Raw genomic sequence first — 10,861 nt, 5'->3', positions numbered from 1 at the left:
ACCCAAGTATCAAATCATCCACATTTTCTATGGAGGTCTCTCACCTCAAGGGAGAACAAGCCTAGATGCCGCAGCCGGCGGTCCAATCATGAACAAAGGAGAGGATGAAGTGGAATGCATCATAGAGGAGGCCGCAAAGCATTATGATGATTGGTATGAAGGAGAAAGGGAGGCTACTTCTAGCAAGGGTGTCTATGCATTGGAGCAAGCCAACGCAATCAACAACCTTTCTTCCCAAATCTCCAAGATGGCCAAGCAAATGGACGAAATGATGAAAGAAAGATCCAACCCTCATGGTAATACCTCCCCTTCAACCAAGGGAGGCAATGGTATGACCACTTCTTCCCCCTCTTCTTATAATAAAATGCCTCAAAGATGCATGTTTTGCTCAAATTGTCAAACCTATGATCATGATACCTCCCATTGTGTGTATGCTTGTGAAGTTTAACCCCCTCCCTATGAACATGATGATAATGTAGAAGATGTCAATGCTATGAATTTTGCTCCTAGAATGGAAAATGTAGAGAACTTGAGACCAAACTCCAATCAAATGGGGAATTGGAATCAAGGTGGAAACCGTGGTTGGAACCAAAGTGGTGGTGGTTATGGTAACCAATACCGTGGTGGGGGAGGTGACGTGGGGAAAACTAGGTCGTTGGGCTAATTCTCCCTAAGCCAAACAAAATTCATAAACACTCAATAAACCTAAATACAAGTATAGAGGTAAGTCAAGGGTCGAACCCAAAGGAACGGTAATGCCTAAGTGCTTCCAATTATACGCCTAAGCTAGGTCGAAGACAAGAGATAAAAGGTGACTCTAAACACTACTAAAATGAAGAAACCAAACAAAAATAAGAGCTAGGGATTAGGATTCAATTATAATTGCAATGAACAATGCAAATTGGAATAGGAAAGTCGACTAAGTCAAGCAATGTGAGGGAAAGTCAAACATGTAACCAAAAGAGCATATCAAGCTATTCTCTTAGAGGTCTAACTAGCGTCAACTACGATAAACTCTAGCTAGGAAACATCACAAGACACCTCAATCGTGGATATTGCAAGCCACAAATCAATGGTCCGTATCAATGTGAACTTACAATGCAATCTAGTGCAATAATCAAAGTTTGCTACTCTTTAATTAATCACACACATGCTCATGATCAATCAACCAAGTTTAATCACATCATCAACTCCATCAATTATCCCCAACTTACATCAATTCATTACATCATAAGCTTCACCAAATCCCTAACCAAACAACTACTCAAACATGATCATCAATTCAACTAACAACTAAGGAAATCAACAATCAACAATCTAAGAAGAACAAATCCACTAATCAAAGATCACATATCAATATAAAACCAAACAAACATGAATATCCAATATCAATCATCAAATCATCAAATTCCAATCAAAATCAACAATCCAAACAATGAATATTAAACAAAGCAATAAATGAGATAGAGTTAGAAATGCTCTTTGATAATAGAGTAGATCTCCAATACAATTGTCACATTTGGATCTTCAATCTCTCAATCACCATTGAAATTCCTCACTTTCTCTCTCTAAAATCTACTCCTAAAATTAACCCTAAAAACTAGAGAGAGAAGCTCTCAACTAAGCTAGAAAATGATCTAATTGTAATTCTAATCTAATTCTACTTCTACTTCTAATTGTTTCTCTCTCTACCCAAAAATGGGTATTTATAAAATACAAGGATTAAAGAAATAAAAGAGAAAAGAAAATAAAATGGGAAAGAAAAGGAAAGAAAAGAAAATAAAGTAAAAATAATAAAAGAAATAGAAAGGAAAAAGAAAACTAAAATTAAAAAGAAAATAAAATAAAAGAAATCCAAAAGAAATCAGCAACTTCGCTGCTCATCAAATGGGAATTAATCTCATGATTCTCACGCATCAAGCCTCAATCACGAACAATCGCAACCACTCATCATCATCAATTAACGGTCCGAGAAATACCCAGCTGGGTGCGGCCGCACTCATCGAATGTGCGCCCGCACCTGCTGAGGTTCGAAGGAGCTCCATTGCGGTGGTTCAATAGGAGAAGCTGCTGGTTAATTGAGGAGATTGGTGGCGCATTGGTGGTGTAAATTGTTGCGGCTGAGAAGGGGGAAAGCAGGGACGAAGTTGCGGGTTGCGCTGGTGGCGCAATTGGAGGCTTGAGGTTGCGGGAATAATTATTGTTGTGGTTGCGTGGTGGCTGAGCGCAATTGGAGGTTGCGGAGGAAGGTGATTGCAGTTGGGTGCTGCTATTGTCGTTGGTGCTTGACTTGGTGGCTGATTTGGTGGGAGATCTGGAGGGGCAGTAGGGGCTGCTGGGAGTTTGCATGGTGATGGAGGAGTGGTTGATTTGGTGGGAATGTGGGGAGGTGCTGCTGCTGTTGGGTGGTGGCTGTGTGTGTGTTGTGTGTTGCGTGTGTGGTGGCTGGCAGAATTAAGGAGCAGGGGAAGTGGTGAAGGCTGCTGCGTGAAGATTGGAGCGTGACTGGAAAACAGGGGAAGGCAGGGGAAATAAGGGAGAGCAAGAATAGGGGAAGGCAGCAGCTTGGGGAGTTGTTGCGTGAAGCAAAGAGTGCGGGAACAGGGGAGATAAGGGAGGAGTTTCTGGCAGCCATCACCATCATCACCATGATGGTGATGAAGGTTCAACTATGCAGTAGCTAGAACCAATTTGGACTTGAACCAACACCTACAAAACACACATAAAACCGAGAAATAAAACAAAGTGAAATAAAACTAAGACCGACAAATAAAAGTAAAAGAAATAAAATGAAAATGAAAATAATAAAGGAAGGAAAAATAATAAAATGAAAATAAAATAAAGTAAAGGAAATGAAATGAAAATAAAATCAAATAAACTAAAATAAAATAAAACTAAATCTATAAAATCTAAAATAAAGAGAAAACAACTAAAATAACGAAAATAAAAGAAATAAAAGAGAAAATACTAGAAAACCATAGGAAGGTAGAAAAGAGAGAGAAAGCATAAAACCGAACATTTATTGAGCAAGAAAGCTATGAAAAGAGGATAAAAAGGACCTAAATACTCATCAAATGTGTGCCATTTATGACACACATCAAATACCCCCAAGCTTACCTTTTGCTCGTCCTCGAGCAAAACAAAACCAAGGGAGTAGAAATGACGAGCTTATTAAAACAAACTAAACAAGAGACGAGATGAGAATATACACTAACTCACTGTCGTAGGAATCACGATTGCTTTTAGCTACAACAAGCCCTTTAAACTCCAAAGTCGCCTATGAGGACGAGTGAGGTCTCGTAGGGGTATCCTAAGAGTTTGACCCATAACTCTCATAGTAATTCAAACAAGGCAAAGCATGAAAAAGAAAACAAAATACAAGAAAAGCAAACAAATGTTCATGAAAGGACTTTTGCAAATGTACAAGCACAAGTGGATGCAAATCTTTCTAAACAAGTAAGGGAGTGCACGTTCCAAGATACCCAAGGTTGATTGAAACATAAATATGCTAAGCATAGGAACTAGCTTTCACAATCCACTTTCATCCCAAACGATCTTACCGCGTTCTTCCTAATAGCTTCAAATCGACCTCTAATGAGCATCCCAATGATTCCACGAAGGAACCGGAAAAAGAGAATTTTTTAGGCTACTCGACATCTTGACTTTTGCATTCCCTCTCCCTATTCCTAAAACTCACATTCCTCTCCACCGATGAATGACTCAACCATTTAGGTCAAAAGTTCTTTCCCCAAGGTTGTAACGTAAGGCAATAAGGGTGAAGGTAGGCTAAAATTTAAAATCTGGTGGTTTTCCTAATAGTGAAGCAAAGATTGCGCATTTCTTTACATCAAAACCAAGTTATCACCAAACAAAAACAACAACACCCCCAAGCTTATTCAAAGCGATACTCACAAACATATACACAAAAAGCGTGAGAACGCTTCCCCCCAAGCTTAAATGGAGCATTGTCCTCAATGCTCAAAAAGGGAGAAAACTCACATCAAAATATTTTTGATTTTTTTCATTTTTCACTTTTTTTTTTTTCATTTTAATAGTGCTTTGTCCTCGCCTCTTTTAACTTTGGATGGCTTTTTCGATTTTTGCACTTATTTGTCCATGCCTTTTATAATATAGGACGGCTATTACCCATACTCATTTGCCATTATTCACAAGGAAGAAATCATACAATCTTGCTATCATAAGAACCAAACATTCCAACTTCTCCACCACAAACTCTATCAAGAATGATCAATTGCTTCACAAAAACCAAGAAAAGAAAGAAAATGAAACAAAAGGCCAAAGATCTAAAGATGTGGCTTGAAAAGAAGGTATAAGGCTCACACTACTACAATTGTTGAAAAATCAAACGATGTTAACAACAACGTGTCAACAACGAACCGTTATATTAAGTAGCTTTAAAAATATACTATAATGTATGACAACTCTCCTTCTTGAACCATTGTTATAAGTGGATATCTTTAACAATGAATTATGAATTAGACAACATTTTATATTTAAATGGTGTTAAAGGAATACAATTTTAATAACGGGCTTTTGGTAAGCGTTATTGAAGGGCCTTAGTATCTTCTACTGTAGTAAAATTCCAATAAACTTTTTCTGCTTAAAAAATAATAATAAAAAAATAAAATAAAGTAAAATAAAATAAAACCAATAAACCACCAAAATTTATCCCCAAAAAAGCATCAGCTTCTAGTTCCTCTATGACTCTATCCCACTCTCCCACAAAACCCACTCACAATAGAATTTGGCGGGCTGCGAAACTCTACTTCTCCGCTTCCACTCTCCATAAACGTGATGGAACTGCTACTATTCCACTCTCATTGTTTCTGTAATGGTCATATATATAAGGGAAAAAAAATCAAATCTCTCTTTTCTCTTTCCTCGTTCTGGTTTGCAAGACATCTTTCGGTACGGTATTCTATCAATTCATCTTGATTTCTTAGGGTTCGTTGCTTAAATTAAACTGATTTGAGTCTAATTTGATGTAATTAGGGAGGCTGAGGTTACAATTTGTGGAGTACATATCAGATAACTTATTTGCGGACTTCGGTAAGTAATTCATCTACTCCGTATTACTAATTTTCAGCTTTTTTGATGTTTAATTTGTTTTATTTTAATTGCATGTGGCTTCAATGGCAAGAATCTGGGTAAATTGTTTCATGAAATTAAATGTATGGTTGAAATTAGATGTATGGTGAATCAATTTTGGTCGGTTTACCATGATTAAGAGGATATGTATACATTATAGCTAACACACAATTAATTTAATTTGTATTATCTTTGGTATGTAGCTAATTCAAATTTGTTTCTTTCCCCATATTGATATTCTGTTTGTTGGATTGGTATGTTGGTTTCTTTCCAATTATAAAAAGAAAATACAATTCCACATTGATTTATTGGGATGATGTTGGCAACGGGTGGGATTGGGTAAATTTTTTTGATTGGAGCTTGTATTATTTTACTTGGCTATGAATAATTACATAATTTCATGTGCATTTAGAATGATATATATTTCGTATTTAGAGTAATAATTGCTTCTGGTTGGTAAACATAGTTTAATAACTACAATGTAAGGTTATATTATACTCCCTACGGCCCTAAATGATAGTCACTTTTGCCATTTTTAGTGAACCTAAATGTTAGTCACATTTGATTTTTTCAAGAACCATTAATATTATTTTTTTACCAAAATTCTCTAACATTTGCATAAATATTTGTGCAAATTTAACTTTCCCATGTAAATTTTACTTTCCCATGTACTTTAATTACTTTCTCTCTCTACTTTTTTGCATACCCAATGTAACTTTACTTTATCAATGTACTTTCTTTAATTATCTTTAATTCCCGTTATTTTTCTTCAAAAGTGACTATCATTCGGGGCCGGAGGGAGTAGTTTTTTTTGCTTCTAATGAGATAAAAGTACCTGACATCCATAATTAGATTTGTAGGCCTAATACACAATAACACTAGAACTTCGTATCTATTACACATCAACAAGAAAGACCCATTTATAAAATAGTGCTATCATGCTTATGGAAATGCAAAAAAGTACTCTTCCAAACCTCTAGCTATCTCAAGATGACCAACCTCTTTAATAGATTTAATCACTATGCCAATAAATTGAGTTTCAATCACATATTTTTTTTTTGTAAGAAACACAAAACTAATAAAGGGATTCAAATTACTCCATCAAATTTACGCCCACTCTCGAATATATATCATGCAGTATTACTTTGTTCATATAATCTATATAATTCATTTGTAAGATAAATTAAAAGACTACAAAAAAAAGCTCATTTATCATTTCTTTTTGTATCATTCAAAAGAGGTAATTGGGTTTCTTTTGAAAATCAAGCTTAGACTTAAATTATTGGAAAGTTGCATTTTAGGGTGGGGCTCCAAATCAAAATTCTATTGTTACTTCATAAATAATAAAAAAAAATCTCTTGAAAATCAATTACTTATTTTATACCCTACTCTAATTGAATATGAAAACATGGATCATGCTCCATATATAATTCATCTTATATATCAGCCTTAATACTTTCACTCGTCTCATTCTTGCTTAAATGCTTAGCCTTTGTAAGTATCTCTTTCAAACACACCTATATGAACATCAATTATTTTTTTTTATTATTTTTTTAGGCAAAATAATCATTTCAATACAAAGATGCTAAAGTCACTAAGCCTTTAAATTTAATAGCCACAAAATAAATGATGAAAGATATTAGGAATAGATATATTTTAGTTGGTTGTCATGTAAAAGCAAAATTTGAATTGAATAGAATAAATCACCAAATGCATTAGTTTAAGTTAAAATTATCATAGTCAAATATATGAAGTCAGTACAAAGTTAGAGTCGTAGACACATTCAGAAACAAAGACTACTTGTATTACAAGAAATCTGATGAGGCATGCTATGTGGTAGCAGCAGCTGATGTGGCAGCTTATGTGGCAGCTTATGTGGTAGCGTGACTAATTCTGAAAAAAAAAATTGATAAAAGTATTAAATTAATAGTGTTTGATAATAATGAAAGAATATTGGACAAAATCAAATTAATCAAAATTTTGTTTAGATTGATTAAAATTTATTAACTCTTCAATAACACTGACCATTATGAAAATTTCCTCTTCGTGATTAGTGATGTGTTCATTTTATACATATATTTATCCCCGTCCCTTGGTCGTAATTAGTAGTGTTTTTGGCTCCTACGAGCCACTTTTATTACTAATTTGTATTTTCCAGTGCTTTGGTAGTTTTGCTTGAGTTTTGTAGGAATTTGCGTACTTGGAGCATTTTCCCGGGTTTTCGAGGAGCATCTACAAGTGTTGGAAGACCGCGACCCAGTTCAATAGCCCAAGACCGATTGGAGGTATCAAATCTGTGACCAAGGGCTCAGTTCGATAGCATTTGGGCCAAGTTCAGAGGCCCAAAGGTAGAAGCCCGAGGCTAAAAAGCCTCGCCCAGACCACTAAAGGGTCGCCCGAAGGCGCGCCCGGCCGGGCGAGGCGAAGCACTGCACGAGGAGGCCCGCGCCCGGAGCACGCGCCTGGCCGGGCGCGAGAAGGCACTTGAGGAGAAATAAAAGGCGGGCCCGGTCGGGCGAGCCACTGCCCGACCGGGCGCGATTAGTTCTTAGGATTTGTTTATTTCCGATCAGTTTTGTTTAGCGAGGAAGGCTTGCTTAGTATTAATGTAATTTTATTAGGCAAGATTAGGCACTTCTTCATTACTCTCTTATTCTAGTTTTTATTCTCCTTCTCTCTACTTAAACTTTCTCTCTCTAGACTTTTATTCTCTCTTGTTCCTTAACTCAATTGTAATTCCGCCGTCTTGGTACGATTTCTCTCTTAATTAATCTCAGTATTTTATTCATTCAATTTCTTCATGTCTTGTTTAATTATTGTGTTTTTCTTAGTTTTAATTATGTCTGAGTAGTTTTCCTTCTAGGGTTTATGGGGATCTAATCAATAATATGAAGGGGTAATTTTATGATTGTTGATCGTTAATGCTTAATTGATTTCCTATTGATTGTTTAAATGCTATGCAGTTAGATTTGGCCAGGTTTAATTGTATGAGTTTAGTAATATTGATTCGAGATTCGAGAGATGAGAATTGATGTTTAGGCTTAGTTTCAATAGGCAGATTAATTTATAAATGGTTAGGTCGAGATTCGAGAGATGAGATTTAATACCGGTAAATTAATTCTGTGATTGTAATACGTAGCGAAAGCCCTTTATGATCTGATTAATTAATGCATTGATGATTGATTATTGTGTTTGCCCTGGAATATTGTTTATTAGTGAACCTATGCCCTAGGCCTTCTTATATTTGATTTCTTCCTTAATTATTCTCCTTACTCATAATCTTCGTAGTATAGTTTATAATCACAACAAATATTGGTTACTCTAATAAATTAGACTACATTAATTAATTAGGAGTAGAAAGACTTGTTTCCCTGTGGATTCGACCCTACTTCCCTATCTACATAAGCTAGTGGACTTAGGTAATTATTTTTGATTAGGTGATACGACTTTAGCCTGTCAAAATTTGGCGCCGTTGCCGAGAGACTCTTGCTTTAAATTTTTATAATAAATATTACCCTGCAGAGAAAACAGCTTTATTGAGAAGTGCCATCAAAAATTTTGCCCAGGAGACAGATGAAGCATTATATGAAGCTTAGGAAAGATTCAAGGATCTGCAGAGGGAGTGTCCCCACCACAATTTGGCAAAGTGGCAGTTGATTCAAGCTTTTTACAATGGTTTAGGAAATGCATCTAGGACAATTTTAGATTCCGCAGCTAGCGGTAGATTTATGAATTTAAATGTTGATGATGCGGGTCAGGTTATTGAAGATATGGAAATCCATAATTCCCAATATGGGAATGCTAGATGTTATGCTAACAAGGGCAAGCATCATGTTGATTCAGTAACCCTATTGCAAGCCCAGCTTACTTCTATTTGCCAGAAACTAGATAGCCTTACTACTAACAATCCTAATTCTGTTGCTAATGTTTCTGTTGTTTCTAATAATGCTAATGATGCTTTCTGTGAAAATTGTGGAAGTGTAGGTCATTATGAACAAGATTGCAGGAGTTTAATGGAGCAAGTTAATGCTTTTCAAACCTACAAGCAAAATAACCCATACTCCAATTCCTACAATCCTGGCTACCGGAACCATCCCTACCTATCTTACCGTAGCACCAATGTTCAAAATCCTCCACCTCCACAACAACCACAACAAGCACCCCCTCCACAGCAGAAATATTATCACCCTCATGCTAACCAGAAACCCCCATCACAAGCCCCTACTACATCTTCTGACCCTGCTTTATCAGAAATTAGGGCAATGCTGACCAGTATGCAAAAACATATGGAGAGTAGAGACCAACAGATTGACTCTATTATAGCCCATAATAAAGTCATGGACACCCAAATAGCCCAGTTGTCCTCAACCCTTCAATCTCGCCAGCAGGGAGCTTTACCAGCGCAGGGAATTCAACCTACGGATCATGCTAATGCAATCACCCTAACGAGTGGTTCACACTACGATGGGCCCCAAATGCCCAAAGAGGATGAACCTGATTTAATTAATATTGCTAATCCTGATTCCGTTGTACCAATTTTCCCTGCAGGGCTGCAGGGTAAAATTCCTGATACTAATATTTCTAATGATTCATTGCAGGGTACAACCTCAGGGAAGGATGCACCCCAGGGGAAGAGTAGGGAAGCACCACCAGTTATCAAATTACCATTCCCTAATCGCCAAATAAAGACTAAGTTGGACAAGCAGTTTGGTAAGTTTCTGGAGGTCGTTAAAAATTTGCAGGTAACGGTTCCTTTTACTGAACTTATTACACAGGTTCCTACACATGCTAAATTTATGAAAGATATTTTGACTAGGAAGAGGGCCTTTAATGAAGTAGAAACTGTAGCTTTTACTGAGGAGTGTAGTGCTTTATTACAAAATAAATCTCCCCCTAAATTAAAGGATCCTGGTAGTTATTCTATCCCTTGTCATATTGGTAATGTCTTCATAGATAAAGCATTATGTGATTTGGGTGCTTCTGTTAGTGTAATGCCATCGTCTATTTGTTCTAAATTGAATATGGGTGAATTAAAAGTTACTAATATTACTTTGCAAATGGCAGACCGTTCTGTTAAATTTCCCCTACGTATTTTAGAGGACATCCCTGTTAGAGTTGGTAAATTTTTCATCCCTGTTGATTTTGTTGTTTTAGACATGGCTGAGGATACACAAATACCCATTATATTAGGTAGGCCTTTTATAGATGTTAAAAAAGGTAAACTAACCCTATCTGTTGGTGATGATAATATTACTTTTAATTTAGGGAAGGTTTTAAAAGGTCCTATGCTTGAGGAAAATTGTTGTTTGATCGATGTTATTGATATAATGGATGATATTTGTGATGATAGCTTGACACAGATTCTTGCAAGGGATCCCTTGGAAGAAATACTTTGTGGAAATTTGTCTGCAGGTGATGCGAGTATCTAGAGCAAGGAGGTAGATATTATTGAGAAAGTTCTTGCCATAGAAGAACTTGATGACAAAGAGAATAAGTGGCAAGGGAATAAACGCGTCGTCAAAAGTCTATCCCTAGGTCAAATATAATTTATACACCTAAACAAACCTAATACAAGTATAAGGCAAGTATAGGGGTCGAACCACAAGGAGACATGCATAAACACCACATTCACTACTTAATGCTTAAGCTACCTCGGAACGAGAAGTGTGAAAAGCTAAGAAATTAAACTAGAGATTAAGAATGATTAAAAATCAATATAACTAAACACCAAGGGAAGTAGGTAGATGTAGTT

General features: G+C 36.3%; 1 non-coding gene across 1 annotated transcript; it reads right to left on the bottom strand.

Moving 5' to 3' along the window:
• Nucleotides 1-8,642: 8,642 nt before the first annotated feature.
• Nucleotides 8,643-8,749, bottom strand: LOC145612869 (small nucleolar RNA R71). Its single transcript, XR_014106780.1, has one exon. It is a non-coding gene; the product is annotated as a small nucleolar RNA R71 (small nucleolar RNA).
• Between the last annotated feature and the right edge of the window lie 2,112 nt (nt 8,750-10,861).

The sequence above is a fragment of the Chenopodium album genome, chromosome 24 (assembly GCF_948465745.1).
Source record: "Chenopodium album chromosome 24, dcCheAlbu1.1, whole genome shotgun sequence".
NCBI lineage: Eukaryota > Viridiplantae > Streptophyta > Magnoliopsida > Caryophyllales > Amaranthaceae > Chenopodium > Chenopodium album.
This window is presented reverse-complemented; position numbering and strand designations above follow the sequence as displayed.